A 19637-nucleotide genomic window follows, 5' to 3' on the forward strand; every position below is an offset into this window, starting at 1 on the left:
AGAACAAGATCTACACATTTATAAAAAGGCATTTAAATACTTTTTCCCAATGCAAATAAAGCCTAAAGCTTAACACTTTATGAGCATTTTAATTTTAATAAAAAGAGTTGATAAGCAAAAGAAAATCTGTTTAAAAGATGATACAAGGGCCAGAGCAATAGCAATAATGGGTAGGGCTTTTTCCTTGCACACAGTCGACCCGAGTTTAATCCTCAGCATCCCATATGGAACCCCAAGAACCACCAGGAATAATTCTTGAGTGAAGAGCCAGGAGTAACCCCTGAGCATCGCTGGGTGTGACCCAAAAAGCAAAAACAAAGCAAGACAAAACAACCAAAAAACACGCATACATTGTGGACTCAAAAGCAGGTGATGTTACCTTAATTGCAATACAAGTAAAAACAATGATATACCACTATAGATTCATTAGAAATACTGAGTCCAAAAAATTACAAAACCAATTGTTGGCAAGTATGAATAGCAAAAAGGAGCTCCATTTATTGCTGGTGAGAAGACAAAGAGGTACAAACACTTTTGAAGACACTATGGCGATTTCTTAGAAGCTAAAATTATCATACAGAAATACCCTGAAATTGTGTCCCTAAATATTTGCTCAACTTATTTTAAACTTATTTACAAACAAAAACCAGAAGGTGGATTTTATAGCAGTTGTATTCACAATCACTAAACACTGGAGTAAGCAAAATGTCCTTCAACATTAACCAAAATATCTTTGAATATATGTGTCATATATATGTTTACATATATACATATACATGCATGTGTATTAGAATATATCTGTAAAGGCTACATGTTGCATGACTCCATTTATATAATATTTTAGCAACAGTAAAACTAGGGGATTTTGGTATAGTGAAACAATTCTGTATAATACTATAATGGTGTATGCATGACACCATTGATTTCTCAAAATCCGTAGAACTTTACAGCACAACGAATGAATTGTTAATTTATGCAAAAGTTTAAAAGCCATTTAAGAAGTCATCAGGGGACTAATCTCAGGATTAAATGCAGAATTTAACACAAGAATCTATGAATCTATATTACATACAAATGAAACAACTTCTCTGGAGTGGGTAAAGAGATAAAGGGTTGAACTAAGTAACTTTGAAAATGAGTGTAGTTTTTTAAACTGAAGACAAAATAAGTCATATTAGACTTGTGTTTCTATTTTATAGAGTTTTTCTTACAGAGGGGTGAGTTAACAACTCTGAAACAACTATATATGTATGTTATAATTGTATGATCATGTAAATTGGTGGTGGATTAAAGTGGGAGTTTATACACAAAAAGTAGAGGCCAAAATGATCCAAATAGCCTTAGAATTAAGACATCAACAAAGCTTTTGTCACTTTTGTCACTGTCATCCCTTTGCTCATTGATTTGCTCGAGCGGGCACCAGTAACGTATCCATCGTGAGACTTGCTGTTACTGTTTTTGGCATATTGAATACACCATGGATAGCTTGCCACACACTGCTGTGCGGGCAAGATACTCTTGGTAGCTTGCTGGGCTCTCTGAGAGGGGTGGAGGAATCAAACCCGGGTCATCTGCGTGCAAGGCAAATGCCCTATCACTGTGCTATCGCTTCAGCCCAAGACATCAACATAAAATGAATAATTTTACAGTTAAGAAACTGTACAGTGAAGAATGCTACCTCAGCCAAGTGACCTAGTGTTGTCATGCTAGTAGTATTTACCTTTGGTTTGATCTTTTGAGAATCGTGTTTTAATTCTATGGTCTTCCTCCTTAACCTAATCCAGTCTAATTTGAGAAAAACTTCAAATAAATGCCAATGAAAAGAAATGACAGTATGTCTCAAAACTATTAAGGTCATTGAAAACATAACTACTTGTTTGAGGGCCAGAGGCATAGTATAGCAGGGAAGGCTCTTGCCTTGCATAAGGCTTACCCGGGTTTTATACTCTGCACTACATATAGTTTTCTGTGCCCAGCTAGGAGCAATCCCTGAATGCAGTGTCAGGAGTAAGCCAGAAGCATGACTGGGATGATCTCAAACACAAATCACAAAAGAAAAGAGAAATAAAAAACATATTTAGATAAACTATCATAGTCAAAATGACACAATACTAAAGACTAAAAGCACCAAGGCATCCTGGATTGGACCTTGCAAGAGAAAAAGGAAAATTTGAAAAACTGAAAAAAATAGGAAAATAATAATTATTTTATTTTGCAATAATATATTATCATCTGTCTATTTGACATAACAAATGTAGTATGCTGATTATACTAAAAATGGACAATGGAAATAAATTAAAGGGAACTGTACTGTCTCTTTAGCTTTGCTGTAAATCCAAAAGTGCTCTATAAAAAGTTTATTTTAAAGTTTATTTAAATGTTGCATTAAGATATTTTTAAAACTGGGCAAAGTATACCATAAAAGATAAAACCAGGGTAAATTGTAAGACCAGTGGTGAAAAAGAATAAATATTTCTTGAATAGTATCAACCTATGAAGATTCTCAACACAAAGGAAAGAAGAAAAGCACACAAAAGAAGCTGCCATAACTGCAGTGACATGCAGAATCTTACCTGGCAAGGTTAAATAGCAATGCTCTGGAATGTCAGGATAGCACAATAGGAATTAGCCAAATACTTAGCCTGCAGTTATCCACAGACTAATTTTTTTTCTGAAGAACCACATTCCAAAGTTGACCCAAATTCTAAAGCAAAGATTTTAGTTTCTTTTTTCTTTAGGTAACTAAAAAAGAACATTTCAAGACATGAAATACAATTTGAAAGTTGATTATTGAGGATTACAAACACAAACACTATGGTGTTTGATTTATCATCTCAAAAAGAAACCAATATTTTATTATCCACAGATATGACCTCTTAATTTTGATACTGTAAAATTGCATATCCAAATGAAAGAACTTTCCTAATGCTTCTACTGAAATTAAGCTTTGAAAGTCTTATCAGCACCATTAAAAACAAATAATGTAGATCTGTACTAGGCTAGACTTGAAGTGTGCTTTAGTAGAGTAAACGGCAGGACTATTGTTGTGGGTCAAGGGGAGGAGGAGGGAACTCAATGACATCTGATAATCCATACCAGATGATAATCTGGATGAGACTGGGGTTATAACTATCTGCAACTCTTTCCTTGAGAAACCAGTTGGCGGTCTTATGGTTCTGAATTTCCCTGAAATATTTATTCTGTTATTCCTTTGGGTAATTATATCTTATTAGCCCTAGTTATATTCTCATGTTGCATAGTAAATTATTCTCCTTGCTTTTTGTTGTTTACACCCTTCAGACAGTTACATCCCCACTCCCTTCCCCTTAGTCATCACTTAGCTAAATTGTATAGACAAAATTCTTTTAATCTTTTCTCATAAATCAATCCCTTAGGTCCCTTAATCATTTTTGTTACACTTCTCTGAACTCCCTCCAATTAATCTATATCTTTTCAGGTAATGAGTTTGAAGAAGCTGAATAGCCCAGGAGTGAACATAGTTACGTTTACTATATATGTGTTTGTAAATATATCCAAGGTTCGTTTGTAATGGGGACAAAAATATAACAAATCCACAGTAACTTTCTGTCCCACTGTATAATATACCAAATAGTTCATTATGCTTCATCTCTAGGATTTTATTATTAGTGGTAGAACTGTAGCACTGTCATCCTGTTGTTCATCGCTTTGCTTGAGCGGGCACCAGTAACCTCTCCATTGTTAGACTTGTTGCTATTTTTGGAATATCGAATAAGCTAAGCTCTGCCTTGTGGGAGGGATATTTTCTGTAGCTTGCCAGCCTCTCCAAGAGGGATGGAGCATTATCAGTGGTAATTTCTTAAATTTGGTTCCTGTTTAAACACAAAATATACTACAGTTACTACTGTTAATCAGTTATAAATACTTAAAGCTATCTGTCAAAAATAAATCTATTTAGAGTGAATCCAACCAGTTACTTTCAAAGGAGCTCTGTTTAATTCTTCCAGAAACTTTATTTCAAGCCAGTCAGTCTCTTAATACAGAAACCACTAGAGTTGACTATTGCAAATTACAACACCCAAAAGGAGAGAGGAAATGTCCAGCCACAGAGGCAGAGTGGGGTGGTGGGGGATAGTGTGGGGGTGGTGGGAGGGATACTGGGAACATTGGTGGAGGAGAATGGGCACTGGTGGTGAGATGGGTAAATGAGCCCTGTATGACTGAAATGCAAACACGAAAGTTCATAAGCTTATAGTTGTACCTCACGGTGATTCACAAATACAAAATTGAAAACAAGATTATCAAACTAAGGTATAAAATTTGCCACCAAAGTTTGTAATTATGGTATTACATGTCACCATTAAGAATAAAAAATCACTACACTTCACTTGTCATATCACTTGTCGTCTCGTTTGTCTTTTATTTGCTCAAGTGGGTGCCAGTAATATCGCCATTTCTCCCTGTTGCGTCCTAGTGCAGCCCAATGATATCTGCTTGCTCCAGGAACAGGAAGAGCCTCATACTGTTCATTCAGAGATTTAACAAAGAAATCTGACCATCTATTTGGTGGGCAGCCACACGGTCTTCTGACGTCCCGTGGAATCCAGTCAGTAACAGCTCTAGTTCAGCAGTCATCTCTGAATCGCATTACATGACCAGCCCATCTGATTTTTGATGTGTTGGCAAACCAAACAGCATCCCTGATTCTTGACCATCGACGGAGGTCAGAACTCCAGATTCCTTCTCTCACTTGAGTGAGACGTGATACTGCTAGCACAGCTCTTTTGATTTCTCTTTGGGATAACCGAATAGCGTTCTCATCCTGTTTGCATAGGACCCAGGTCTCTGAGGCGTATGTTAGTGCAGGAAGAATGGTGGAATAGAAAACATGTGCCTGGAATCAGAGGTTTTTCGTCCTCGTAACCACTTCTTCCACGCTCTTGAAGACATTCCACTCTGCTCTCTTCCTCCTGCACAGTTATGGCACCAAGTCGTTCCTCATGTTGATTTCTCGACCCAGGTACACATAGCTACTGCATTCGGAGATGTTCGTTCCATTGAGAGCAAATGGAGCTTCAGTGATTAGTTTGTTTTTCATGAAAATAATCTTGTTGAGATTCAGCTGCAATCTGACCTTTCCACACTCGTGGTCGAAGTTGGCCAGCATTTGTGCCTCTTGGCTAATGCTTGGTGTTATGAGAACGATGTCATCAGCAAAGCAGAGGTAGTATAATTGCCGACCGTCTATCTTCACTCCTATTCCTTCCCATTCCAGTCATCGCATGATGTTCTGGATGGTGGCACTGAAGAATTTCGGTGAAATGGTATCACCCTGCCACACCCCTCTCTTACATCAATGATCACTTCCTTGTAGAATGGTGAGATCCTGGTGGTGAATCCACAATACAGCTCGAGGAGGATTTTTATATACTGAATTTGAACGCCCTGTTTGGCTAGGGCTTCAATGACCACTTCAGTCTCAACAGAATCAAAGGCCTTCTTTAAGTTGATGAACGTCAGACAGAGCGGCATCTTGAACTCTTGCAAAACTTCAATGAGTTTGGTCACTGTGTCGATATGGTCTATCGTGCTGAATCCCCTTAGGAACCGGCTTGCTCACATGGTTGTCCTTCATCTAGTGTTCTGCCTAATCTCTTCAGGAAGACATGAGTGAACAACTTGTAGACGACAGACAGCAGGCAGATTGGGCAATAATTGCCGATGTCGTGGATGTCTCCCTTCTTGTACAACAGAACGGTTCTGCTGGTTTTCCACTGAGACGGGACCTTGCATTTAGACAGGTAGCATGTAAAGAGCCGAGCCAGTATATTGATGAGTACTGGCAGCAGATTCTTCAGGTGGTCGGGTCTGACCTTGTCCGCACCAAGTGCTGTATGCGTCTTTACCAACGAAATGGCATGTCAGATTTTGGAAGGGAGGACGTTGGGAACGACATATACATTCTGCAAAATTTGGTATGTGGGCAGGTGGACATGGTTGTCAAAGAGATCCGAGTAGAAGTCATGAATAATCCTCTCCATTGCTGCTCTGGAAGATGTGATAGATCCATCAGGACGTCAGAGGGCAGTCATCTTGGTCTTGTAGTTGGCAAAGGGCAGGCAAGCGTTGTGAATACTTTTCCCAGCTTCTGCTGCATCAGCTAATACTGCTGCTCTTATCTCTTTGAGGTCTTCCTTTATCGCATCTCTGCATAGCTTTGCAAGCTTGGACGTTAGTTTGTGGTTGTCTGAGGCTCACACCAAACCATTTTGACGAATGAGCTCGAGAATTTCTGAAGACAGGCATCTGTTTGTGGCTTTCCACTCTCAGCATTCTTCGCACAGTCATGGAGGTGCTGAACCAGTCGATCGTATTCCTCTTCGATGTCAATGAAGGCATTTTCTCACATTGCTGCAATAATGCCAAAGAGCTCCCAGTTGGTGGTCATTTTGGGAGTTGCCTTCTTAGACTTAAATTTTGCATTCCTTTCTCCCCGCTCTGTGAAGTAGAATTTTGCATGAAGGAGACGGTGGTCTGATCCCGTTTGGAATTTTGTGACAACAGCGACATTGGTCAGGCAAAACCTTTGATTGAATATGATGTGGTCAATTTCATTGTGGAACTGTCCACCGGGAGATTCCCATGTCCAGCGCTTAGATTTGGCCTTCTAGAACTGTGAGTTACCATGAATGGTCTTGGTTGACATGATGAATTCAGACAGTCTCTCACCCTGATCATTCCATTCTAGTCCATGTGGAGTTCTTCAGATGACCTTCTTGGACCTATCTTGGCATTAAAATCACCAACAATGATCTTGTAGAAAGTGTGGTCTTCTTTATAGACCTTCTCCAGTTCTGTGTACAGCCTCTCAATTCCTTCTTCATTGTAGTTGGATGTTGGTGCATAGATGGCGAAGATAGAAACTGCAGGCAGTGAGTCACAGCACCCTGCAGTTCCCCTCTTACCTGTACTGAGTTTTCTTTCTATCGTTGCTTATTTAATTGTCTGATTTATCTACTAGATCACAAAATTCTTAAGAGAGCAGTTTCTTGTTATTTCATCTCCATCAATTAACAAAGTGACCAGTACAGAATAAGCACTCAGAAAGCAGTTTTTGAATGCATGTATACCTGTAGTGATACTCTTTTTATACTCTATACCACCCAATCTATTCTAATAGTTTTGAAAATTACATGGAAAAATTAAAAATTGTTGATGACAGAAAGTTCTGTAAAATTCCACAAGGAAACTTTACAAAAAGAAAGGCTTAATGGAATTCATGAGAGGGTAGAAAAGTGAAAATTTCTTATGAGCGAAATTAGGGTAACATGTTTGAGAATAGAATAATCTGACTGGAATAAGATTATTGACTCTGGTTAGAGTGACAGGATAATGGGTGAGACAAGCAACCTACCTGGTTGCATATGTACAGCATAAGATCCCCCGAGCACTGCCAGGACTGATCACCAAGAACAGAGCTACGAATAAGTCCTGAGCATAGCGAAGTGTGGCCAATGCCTCCCCAACCAAATAAAAAAATTAAACGCTGTTATTTAAGATTCTACTTTAAAAACAGAAATGATATCCAAGAGTCCAATGAACAATTTCATGAAGATATTTTTAGGGTATTAATCATACAGGTCATGATAAAGAAAGCAAAAACCAAAATATCTCATTTTAAGTGATAAAATCCATAGGTAAAATACAGTAAGAACCTAAAAGAGATTAGCAGGAAATTAGAAAATGCAAAGAACTGGAAATGTTCATGTGCTTAATAAGGTGATGCTTTGTATATAGATCCTGAAAACCCATATTGAAACCAGCTTTATTATTTTCTAGCCATTTAACATTGGCAAGGTCACTTAACCTTTCTAAGTCTCATATTTCCTTTGTAAACTGTTAAGCTGTTCCTATCAGGTCAATACATCTGAACAGAACAACTGTGCATTCTGGATAAAACAGGAAAAGAATAACTACCAGAAGACTCTGGAAAACTAACAAACATAGAGAACAGATATGAGGAGAGTTGACATTTAAAATTGTTTTGGTGTTTGGGCCACATACAGTGGTACTCAGGGATTACTCCTGGCTCTGAACTCAGAGATCAGTCCTGGCATCACTCAGGGGCAACATGGGTGCTGCGGAGGAAACCTGAATTGGCCACATAGGCAAGCACCCTGTCAGCTGTACTATTCTTCCAGTCCCCAGCATTTGACATTTAAAAGAAGGAAAACTGAGTTTTCCATTAAAAAATGGCCTTTAACATCTTGTGTGGGTGATTAGAAATCAGAAATCTGTGGTCTCTCTGGCTTGAAAAGCTAGAGGACAAAGTTCAAGAGCAACCACATCCATCATGAAGTGAAAGGAAATCATGGAAATGAAAGAGTCGTAGGGGCAACCCAAATTCTGCATGCAAATTATGTTTAATAATAATAATATCAAATTGACCTTTAAATTGTACAAGTATCGAGGGGCAGAGTGATACTACAGTGGGTAAAGTGCACAGCTAATTTTGCAACTACCACATATGGCCGCCGAGCACCTCCAAAAAATGATCTCTGAACACAGAAGCAGGAGAAATCCCTGAGTATCACTGAGTGTAGTCCCCCCAAAAGCCCAAAAAACAAAACAAAAACAAGCAAATTGTATATCATTGGGGTAAAAATATAAACAACTCATCTAAACTGAAAACTGTTTAAAATTGCTTTTAATGGAAATTACTTAAATTTTGGCTACTTCACAGTGCAGAAGAAACAGAATTTACAGTTTGAGTGCAGTAAAGTAAAATTTTAACTTAGAAAAACCATTTCAGGGAATGGGGATATAGTTCAAAGTGTAGAATACATGCCTTCAATATGGGACGCCTCAAGTTTGAGCCCTAATAATGCAGGGCCATCAAGTACTATCTGCTTATGATCCATATTTCTTCAGTACCATTTGGTTGGAGTCAGAACACTTTACTGTCAGACTATCATTGGATTTGTCTCCAGTATCCATATACAGTTGAGAAGGCCCCCAAAATTTCTTTTGAGCAATACAACAAATTCCAGAGCATCAAGAGCATAATGCAAAATATCCAATATGCAATATGCAACTTAAATGATTAATTATATAAAAAATGAAATGTAAGGGACAGAGAGTCAGGGGTTTAATTACTTGTATGTATCTGACTCAGCTTTAATACCTTGCACTGTATACGGTCTCCTAAGCACTACCAGGAGTGACTTCCTAGCACAAAGCCAGGAAAAGCTTTAGCATGGCTGGTTGTGTTCCACCCCTCCCTCCTATGAAAAAAGATTCATCCCCAAGAGAAAAGATAATCAACATATATAAATTCTAAAATGATACATTTAAAGTCATCAAATAAGATTTTAAAACTACTTGGGTTTAAAGCTATAGTATAGTAGGTAGTGCACATTTTTGCACACAGCTGAGCAGGTTTAATTCATGGCATCCATATAGTTCTCCAATTCCTGCCAAGAGTGATACCTGGGCACAAAGCAAAGAGAAAGCCCTGAGCACAGCTATGTTGGCCCAAATTATGATGATGATGAGAAAAAGAAGGAGGGGGAGGGAAAGAGGAGGAGGAAGGGGGGAAGGGGAAGGGGAAGATGAGGAGAGAGAGGAATGGAAGAAAGAAGGAGGAGGAGGAAGAGGAAGAGGGATGAGGAGGAGAAGGAAGAAGAGGAGGAGAGGAGGAGGTGGAGGAGGAGGAAGAGGAGGAGGTGGAGAATGAAGAAGAAGAAAGAAGAAGAAGAAGAAGAAGAAGAAGAAGAAGAAGAAGAAGAAGAAGAAGAAGAAGAAGAAGAAGAAGAAGAAGAAGAAGAAGGAGGAGGAGGAGGAGGAGGAAGAAAATCACTTTTGATACACTCTATGGGCATTACAGAAGGAATTCATGGAATGACAAAAAAATAACTTGATGACAAACCCATAGGAATTGTGCAGACTGAACAACACATATAAAAATACTGGTAACAAATAAGCAGATCCTCAGTAGTCTATGAGATGATAACAAATATTCTAACACAGTAAGCTGATCTACAGAAATTGTATGAATTTCTTATATGTTAAACTTAAATAATTATAGAATTTAGATTTTAATATTACATTTTAAAACAAATACATAAAATACTAATATAAATTACTTTTTATGACAGTCCATAAAATATTTCTCCTATTTTCACCAGTCTACATGTATAAACAAGTTGAAAGCCAGTGATTCCAAAATATATAAATTCCCAAAAGTAAGAAAAAATGAAGTAGAAAAGTATTTGAGAAAAGAGCCAAAATTTATTCCAATTTGGTTAAAGATATACATTTGAGAGATTCAAGAAGCATTGTAAGCATAGCAAGTAGGATATTCATATACAACACACACAACCAACACAGACCTATAACAGACAACTACAAAAAATAGAGTTTACTTACAAAGAGATATGCAACAATATTATACATTTGTGCCAATAATTCTATTTTACCCAATGTTTGTGAATTTATTACCATTATTGTGCTGAATAGAAATGGATAAAATGAAAGCTTAAAAAAATCATAAACAGACTGAAAGTCAATCATGAAAGCTTTGCTACTGTACCTCATGGTGAATTAATTAAAAAAAGAAAAGAAAAAGAAAAAAATCAACTAGAATAAAACCAAGTGATAAGAAATTTAAAAAAATCATAAACATTATTTTGGTGATTAATTCACAGAGGTTTAATATGGAGTACCTGAATGAATAAAGAATATATTTTATTGTGCTTGCTTCAGCAGCACATATACTAAAATTGGAACGATACAGAGAAGATTAGCATGGCCCCTGCGCAAGGATGACACACAAATCCGTGAAGCATTCCATATTTTTAAACTCTCATTCAAACTTGAAGGAACCATACACTATTTCTCAGATAAACAACAGCTCAGGAACTTCATAGACTCAAAACCAAACTTAAAAGAAAGACTAAAGGGGCTATTGTAAGACAAGGAAGAACCCCACAAGAACACAAAACCCCATGACAATAATCTCTCTCAATGTCAATGGCCCAAATGCACCAATTAAGAGACACACAGTGGCAAAATGGATCTGGAAACTAAACCCAACATTTTGCTGCCTGAAAGAAACATGCCTGAAAAGTCAGAACAAACACAGATTCAAAGTCAAAGGAAGGAAAACAATCCTGCAGGCAAACAACTCCCTTAAAAAAAAGCTGGGGTGGCCATACTAGTATTCAACAACATAGATTTCAGGTTGAAAAAGATTCGAAGGGAAGTGAAGGTCATTTTCTATTTAAGAAATGTATCAAGCAATCCTGAAATTCATATGGAACAACAAACGCCCACGGATAGCTAAAACAATTCTTGGGGAAAAGATGGTGGGAGGCATCACCCTCCCCAACCTTAAACTTTACTACAAAGCGCTAACAATTAAAACAGCATAGTACTGGATCAAAGGCAGAGCCGCAGACCAATGGAACAGGGTGGAATATCCCTACACACAACCCCAAATGTATGATCATCTAATCTTTGATAAGGGAGCAAGAAATGTGAAGCAGGACAAGGAAAGGCTCTTTAACAACTGGTGCTAACATAACTGGGCAACCGCATGCAAAAGAATGGGCTTAGACCTTGACCTGACACCATGCACAAAAATCAGATCAAAATGGATTAAAGACCTCAACATCAGACCACAATCTATAAGGTACACTGAAGACAAGGTCGGCAAAACCCTCCACAATATTGAAGCTAAAGGTATCTTCAAAGATGACACACAACTGACCAACAAAGTGGAAACAGAGATAAACAAATGGGACTATATATTAAACTAAGAAGCTTCTGCACCGCAAAAGATACAGTGACCAAAATACAAAGACAATCTACAGAATGGGAAAGGATATTCACCCAATATCCATCTGATAAGGGGTTGATATCAAGGGTATATAAAGCACTGGTTGAACTCTAAAAGAAGAAAACATCCAACCCCATCAGAAAATGGGGCAAAGAAATGAACAGAAACTTTTCTAAGGAAGAGATATGAGTGGCCAAAAGGCACATGAAAAAATGCTCTGCATCACTAATCACCAGGGAGATGCAGATCAAATAACTATGAGATACCACCTCACACCACAGAGACTGGCACAATTCCAAAAGAACAAAAGCAACCGCTGTTGGAGAGGATGTGGGGAGAAAGGGACCCTTCTACACTGTTGGTGAGAATGCCAACTGGTTCAGCCCCTTTGGAAAACAATATGGACGCTTCTCAAAAACTTAGAAATTGAGCTTCCACTTGATCGAGCAATACCACTTCTGGGAATATATCCCGGAGAAACAAAAAAGTACAGTTGAAATGACATCTGCACTTATATGTTCATTGCGGCACTGTTTACAATAGCCAGAATCTGGAAAAAATCTGAGTGCACGAGAACAGATGACTGGTTAAAGAAACTTTAGCACATCTATACAATGGAATACTATGCAGCTGTTAGAAAAAATAAAGTCATGAACTTTGCATATAAGTGGATCAACATGGAAAGTATCATGCTAAGTGAAATGAATCAGAAAGAGACAGACATAGAAAGATTGCACTCATCTGTGGAATATAGAATAACAGAGTACGAGACTAACATCCAAGAATAGTATTATGTAATAGAAGGAGGTTGGCTCCATGACTTGGAAGCTGGCCTCATATGCTTGGGGAAAGGCAGCCCAGATAGAGAAAGGAACACCAAGTAAAATGTTGGAGATCCCGCACGGGAAGGGAGATGCGTGCTGAAAGTAGACTAGAGACTGAACACGACAATATCCCTATTGCAAACCACAACACCCAAAAGAAGAGAGAAAAAAAATGGAATACCCTGCCACAGAGGCAGGGTGGGTTCGGGGGGGACAGGATTGGAAGGTGGGAGGGATACTGGGTTCATTGGTGGTGGAGAATGAACACTGGTGGAGGGATGGGTTCTTGAACATTGTATGAGGGAAACACAAGCACGAAAATGGGTAAATTTGTAACTGCACCCTCAAGGTGACTCACTAATTAAAAATAAATTTTAAAAAAGGATCAATTAAAAAAAGAACATACTTAATTTTTTCTGGTAATATCTTAAATCATTAAACATGATTGGAGTGTCTATATGGTAGAATATTTCACTGCAAAATATTTTGAATTCAGAGCAATATACTATTTATATAAAAGACTTATTGATGTATTTCTTTTATAATGTGGTTGTGATTTTTTTTGCCCTCAACAAACATATATGAAAGTTGAGCAAACATAATTAGGTCATTATCTGTTTGGTTTTGGTTATGCTGATTGGTGTTTAGTGTAATATCTCCAAGTGCGAAGTAATTTTTGCAGGTCTAATCTACATGCCCCATTATTATACAAATATATTTTGTACAAAGTATACGTGAGATAGGAACTGATTTTTACTTTGGTACAATACTATTTATTTCATATTAAAATGAGAATATAGGGAAAAAGAAGAGATAGTAGAAGCTAAAATGGTAGCACTTGGGTATGATTGCTTTTTAGTTATTTGTGATATTGTTGAAAGCCACATGAGTTACTGCATGTGAAAATTATGAAAATTATTTGCTGCAGTTATTGACAAAGAAAATTGGCAATCCTATCAGGATCATAGAATTTCAGAGTTGAATTAGACTTTAGCACTCACCTAAACTTTGTTCCAATGAAAATTCATTTTAGATTCAGAAAGATAGTAACATAATTTCTGCTTGAGTTAGGAGAACGCTTCCTACTTTACTGTAAAAATAACCATGATGTTAACAGCCAATTAATAAGAAAATTTGTCTTAAACTAAGTTAAAATCTTCCTATACATCCTTCACTAGGTTTCCATTCTTCCTTAATGCTTATAATTCCTCTTATTAACGTCAGAGTTTCAAATATTTAAAGACCATTACTATGTCACATTAAAGTTTCTTATTTTCCAAGCAACTCTGACTTTAATCTTGTTGGCTATAATTCAAGCTTTTCTTAATCCTTCTGAATTCTGATTTTCCAAGAATTTAGTTATTATATCAGTCTTTGTATGATCTAGAAATTCAAGGTAGAACTTTAATATCTTTATCTAAGTTGTTGATAAAAATGTTGAAAAGGTGTGGCTGGACCATAGCTGGAAGCCTGCTTCATGAGTGAAGGGGAAAAGGCAGATGGAATAGAGAAAGGATCACTAATAAAATGATGGCTGGAGGAACCAGTGGGATGGGAGATGTATGCTGAAAGTAGATAATAGATCCAACATGATGACCTCTCAGTGCCTGTGTTGCAAAATATAATGCCCAAAAGTAGAGAGAGAGTATGGGGAGTATTGTCTGCCATAGAGGCAGGGGGAGCGCGGGAAAGGGTGGGGTATACCGGGATATTGGTGCTGGGGAATGTGCACTGATGGAGGGATGGGTGTTTGATCATTGTGAGACTGTAACCCAAACATGGAAGCTTATACATATCTCATGGTGACTCAATCAAATTAAAAAATAGAAATTAAAAAGAAAAAAAGAAAAGGTGTGGCTGGAAAGATAGTATAGAGGTTAAGGCATTTACATGCCTATCAACCCTGATTTGAAGCCCCAGCATAACAAATTTTCCCTCTAGAACCACCAATGGTGATATCTGAGCATGGAGTCAGGAATAGTTCCTGAGTACTGCTGGATGGGAGCCATCGCCTCAAAAAATGTTGAAAAAGACAGAGCCCTGTCATAGTTGCTAGATGATTCTCTCAAGGAAGAAATGAATACAAAGTTCAATAAACTCTATATGGATTACTCTGTTATAAAACTTATCTCATTTCACAAGGAGAACAACAGAATATAGGATTAATTGCTTTACTATATCCCAACTTTATAATATCTTTCCCTTAAGATCTAATTTGGTAAACCTATTTAGATATAACATGTAAATATTCTTTTCTTAGTGATGTTTTCTTAGAGAACCAACTTGGAGAGCTTGATGACCATTTTTTTTAGTGAGCATAAGCTATTGGAATTATATTTTGAAAGAAATCATGCTGGGAGTAATTGTTAAATGAGCCTGACAAGCTACCCACGGCATATTCAATATGCCAAAAACAGTAACAACAAGTCTCACAATGGAGACATTACTGGTGCCCGCTCGAGCAAATTAATGAACAAAGGGGTGACAGTGATACAGTGATACAGTGACAGAACCACAGTTTCAGCAAATCCCTCTCACCCACTGCACCAGGAACACAGACTTTTGGGAAAATTTGGAAATGTGTTCATTTACTTCTAATGGAATGACCAACAACATAGTCATTGATTTGATATCTGAAAAACTATTAATGATAATTTTGAGATTATCTCTGCAGCTCTTTCAATGTTCTTAGATCTAGTTCTTCCAAGCCTGGGAATTTCAATTATTCAAAGGAAATGGGTATCATCATCATCATCATCCCGTTGATTGTCGAATTTCTCGAGCGGTCTCAGTAACATCTTCATTCATCCTAGCCCTGAGATTTTAGAAGGCTCTCTTTACTTGTCTTTCCCAATGGTGCCACACTGGAGGCTCTATCAGGGTCAGGGAAATGAGACCCATCATTGTTACTGGTTTGGGCATCTGAATATGCCACGGGGAGCTTGCCAGGCTCTCCCATGTGGGTAGGAAACTCTCTGTAGCTTGCCAGATTCTCCAGATTCTCCAAGAGGGAGAACTAGGCTATAAGATGTAACTATCTCACAGTGATTCAATAAAATTTAAAGAAAAATGTCGCACGGCCACTCGCTTGGTTTTATAGTCTCTGGATGTTGGCCATTGATGGATTACATGGTGCCGGGGGCAGTTTCCTGGTGTGACTGCCTAGCTACTGGAAAATTGGAGACCTAGGCAGAAGAGGCCCAGTCCTAATCCCAGCAGGCTTGGAGATCTCAGCCCCGGGTCCTGCACACCTGGGTTCCTCTGCCGGATCCTTCATGTGTGAGGCTCGTTTGAACATGTGGAGAGGGGCCTTGAGCATGGCTGTGGCTGGGTTCCAGAGGTCTTTGGCTGCCAGGCTCTGTTTGAGGCGGGGAGGGAAACTCAACCCACCCCTCCGATGGGTCCTGGTGAAGACAGCAGGCACGAGGGCAAGAGACTCAAAGACACACAAAGGAAATGGGTATATCTTTTCTAAATGTTTATATAATTTGAGATTAAAATTCCTTGTTAGTCTATGCTCCTTTGTGATTTGAATGCCATGACAAGACTGGCATTTCTAACACTATTCCAATTATTCCTAGAATTATATACTTTTATGCAATGTATACTTGGTTCATTGTGCTTTTTAATCATTATGGCATATCTGAGTTTGTCAAAGAACTTCCTGTGTGGTTTTGCACATAAATGATGCTGTTTGGGAGTTAGGCAAAGGAGAAATTGTCCTTTTGACTGGGATTTCAAACTACACAATCATTACTATAAATGGCGATATATATTCTTACAGTAGCTTTTGAAGTGAGCACTTTTAATAGCTATGTGTCATATGCCCTCTGATGTTTGGTCCTAGTGGCATGTTAGGGTATATAAAAGGTGGAACATGACAATTTTTTAATCATTAAATATTTTATATACTTATGTACAATAATGTAAACTGTTACATGTAACAGTTATGCAAAATATTTTACATGACTAATTACACTAAAAAGAACAGATAAAATTCTATCTTAAACACTCTATATGTACAGTTAAGCATATTCACCTTTTAAAAAACTATCTTATTGAATCACTGAGTTAGACCCTTACAAAGTTATTCATGTTTAGATTTCAGTCATACAGTATTCCAACACCCATCCCTCCACAAGTGAATATTTCTCAGCACCAGTGTCCTTTGGTTCCTTCCATCACTCCCCTACCCCCCATCGCATGCCTGCCTCTATGGCAGGCACTTTTCTCTCTCTCTCTCTCTCTCTCTCTCTCTCTCTCTCTCTTTTTTGTTCTGGGCATTGTGTCTTGCAATATTGATACTGAATAGTTATCAAGAATATCCCTTTACCTACTTTTAACCCTCAGATCTCGTCCAGCATGATTATTCCTAGCTATTATTGTTATCCCGGTCTCTTCTCTATCTTACCTACCCTATTCCACACACACACTTGTGGCTAGTTCAAACCATTGCCCAGTCCTCATAGCCCCTGTTTTCCCTGGCCATGGATATTAGTTTTCTACTATATATTTTTTATATCCCACAAATGAATGTTCTCATTCTATATCAGTCCTTCTCCTTCTGACTCATTTCACTCAGCACTGAAACTCTCCATGTCCATCCATTTATAGGCAAATTTATGATTTCATTTTTCCTGACAGCTGCGTAGTATTCCATTGTGTAGATATGTTATAGTTTCTTTATCCATTCATCTGCTCTTGGGCCCTCAGGCTGTTTCCAGATTCTGGTTATGGTGAATAGTGCTGTGATATATACAGGAGTTCAGATGCTGTTTCTGTTGTGTATTTTTGGACCCTCAGGTTATATTCCCAGAAGTGGTATTGCTGGGGGAACATGACTAACTTAGACAATGCTTTCCTTTTCCATTGCCCCAAAATTAGGAGTATCTGACTTTGAGAATATCTATCACATTTTTGAAGGTTACTATCACTGTCATCCAGTTGCACACTGATTTGCTGGAGCAGGCACCAGTAACGTCTCCATTGTGAGACTTGTTGTTACTGTTTTTGGCATATCAAATACACAATGGGTACCTTGTCAGGCTCTGCCATGCAGGCAGGATACTCTCAGTAGCTTGCTGGGCTCTCTGAGAGAGGCGAAGGAATCAAACCTGGGTAGGCCATGTTGTAAGGCAAACGCTCTACCCACTGTGCTATTGTTAAATGGTAAGAGAGAGAACACTGTAGGTTGTGGAGTACATAGCAAAAATGTTAAAAATAAAATTAAAAAGAATTACACATCATGTCAGGTTGAGATGGGGTGAATCTCCAAGGTGTGAAATGCACTAAGAATCTCTTTTAATTAAAAAAATGTAAATGCCAAGATAAGGGGCATACTTGTATTTTGTTTCTCTAATTTTTGAAACATAATTTGCAAAAGTCTATAATAAGATGGAGGACTACAAATATTTCTTTTCTTCATTATCACAAATTCTAACCTGAAATTCTCACTTTTCCCCAAGATTTCTATAGCCACTGTTAATCAACCAGCTTCTCCTTCTTGTTCAGAATTATGACCACAGTAACAATTTCTTGCTTGAATTATTTTCCATTTGAGAAATGAAATTATCATCAAGGCAACAATTTTAACTTTTCCATAAACTTACTGAATATTTCCTATGTTCCCAGGTAGGTATGGAAATAGAAGGAAAATAAACTACAACTTTTAGCTAGAAAAATTTCCATTTTCACTGTTATTATATGCGGTGGAATTCATACACTAACTGTGAAGGTTATTTTTGTGAATAAACCTGACTTTATGGCATACTCTCAATTTGAACTAATAACTGGGAATACAGACAGAACCACTGTAAAATATCAATACAAAGACATTCAAAAAGCCACAGCATTCCATGTCACCACTCCCAATTCAAAAGATGTACAAAACCCAATTCGAATGGCAGATGTGTCAGTGTGATAACCAGAGGAGAGAAGAGGAAGGCAGACACTTGCAAATTTAACTTCAGCAAAGTACTTTCACATCATCACCTCAATGTGATATTTTAAAAATTGCTTTAAAAAATGGAATTACCCTGCTTCTCTGTGTCCTTGCTCTCAAAAGAACCTCCCTAGTATTCGACTTTTGGCAACTCTTATGAGGAGTAGTTTACTTCATTATGCAAATAAAGGTATAGGAATAAATTTGCTCTTTGTAGAAGATATAAAGTAGGAGACTGATTGCAAAGACAGTACTCTACATGAAATATTATGTTTGACCCCAGAAAAAAATTGCAAAAAAATACTTGTGTGCAGTAAAAGTAAGGAAAAAATCAGAAATTAGTGAAGATGGTTAAATAAGAGGGAAGTTTGGTTTGAAAAGGGGACATTTGAATTCCAAGAGTGTGTGAGCAGATAAATATTGGCATCACTGTCATTGTATAATTGTCATCCCATTGTTGATCAATTTACTGGAGCGGGAGCCAGTAACATCTCCATTTATCCCAGCCCTGAGATTTTAGCAGCCTCTCCTTACTCCATTTTCCCAAAGCTTGGAAGCTCTTTTCAGGGTAAAGGGAATGAGATCTGTTATTGTTACTGTATTTGCATATCAAATACACCACTGGGAGCTTGCCAGGCTCTTCTGTGTGGGTGGGGTACTCTTGGTAGCTTGCCAGGTTCTCTGAGAGGCATATATAGATATTTCCCTTTATAATGATGTGTTTAGGAATATGTTCACTCATGCATGAGGCTCTGCCTGAGTGTGTGGAAAATGGCCTGGAGTGTGGCAGTGGTGGGGTAGTGGAGGTTGGCTGCCGGGGCTGGGTCCCTTGGGGCAGGGAGGGCTCTCACACACCCCACTCTGGGGCACCCCTGGTGTGGAAAATGGTCACATGGTTATGGGGGGCTCATTTTATGCTCCCTTCCGGGAGAAGCAGCCATGAGTTCTGGAGGGTGGCTGATGAGGAGATGCGTAAATTTGGTATAGTCTATAGGACATTGTTTCATCAATAATCAGGCAAAAGACTTTATAAGTTGGTAATAGAAGCAAATAA

At 38.1% G+C, this 19637-nt stretch overlaps 1 protein-coding gene and 1 non-coding gene across 5 annotated transcripts in view; one reads left to right on the forward strand and one right to left on the reverse strand.

The window, feature by feature from the left end:
- Positions 1–19637, reverse strand: part of EDA (ectodysplasin A) — a 667860-nt gene that overhangs the window by 258055 nt on the left and 390168 nt on the right. The gene's annotated exons all lie outside the window — the stretch shown is intronic.
- Positions 10731–10837, forward strand: LOC129400387 (U6 spliceosomal RNA). Its single transcript, XR_008627630.1, has one exon. It is a non-coding gene; the product is annotated as a U6 spliceosomal RNA (small nuclear RNA).

The sequence above is a fragment of the Sorex araneus genome, chromosome X (assembly GCF_027595985.1).
Source record: "Sorex araneus isolate mSorAra2 chromosome X, mSorAra2.pri, whole genome shotgun sequence".
Classification (NCBI taxonomy): Eukaryota; Metazoa; Chordata; class Mammalia; order Eulipotyphla; family Soricidae; genus Sorex; species Sorex araneus.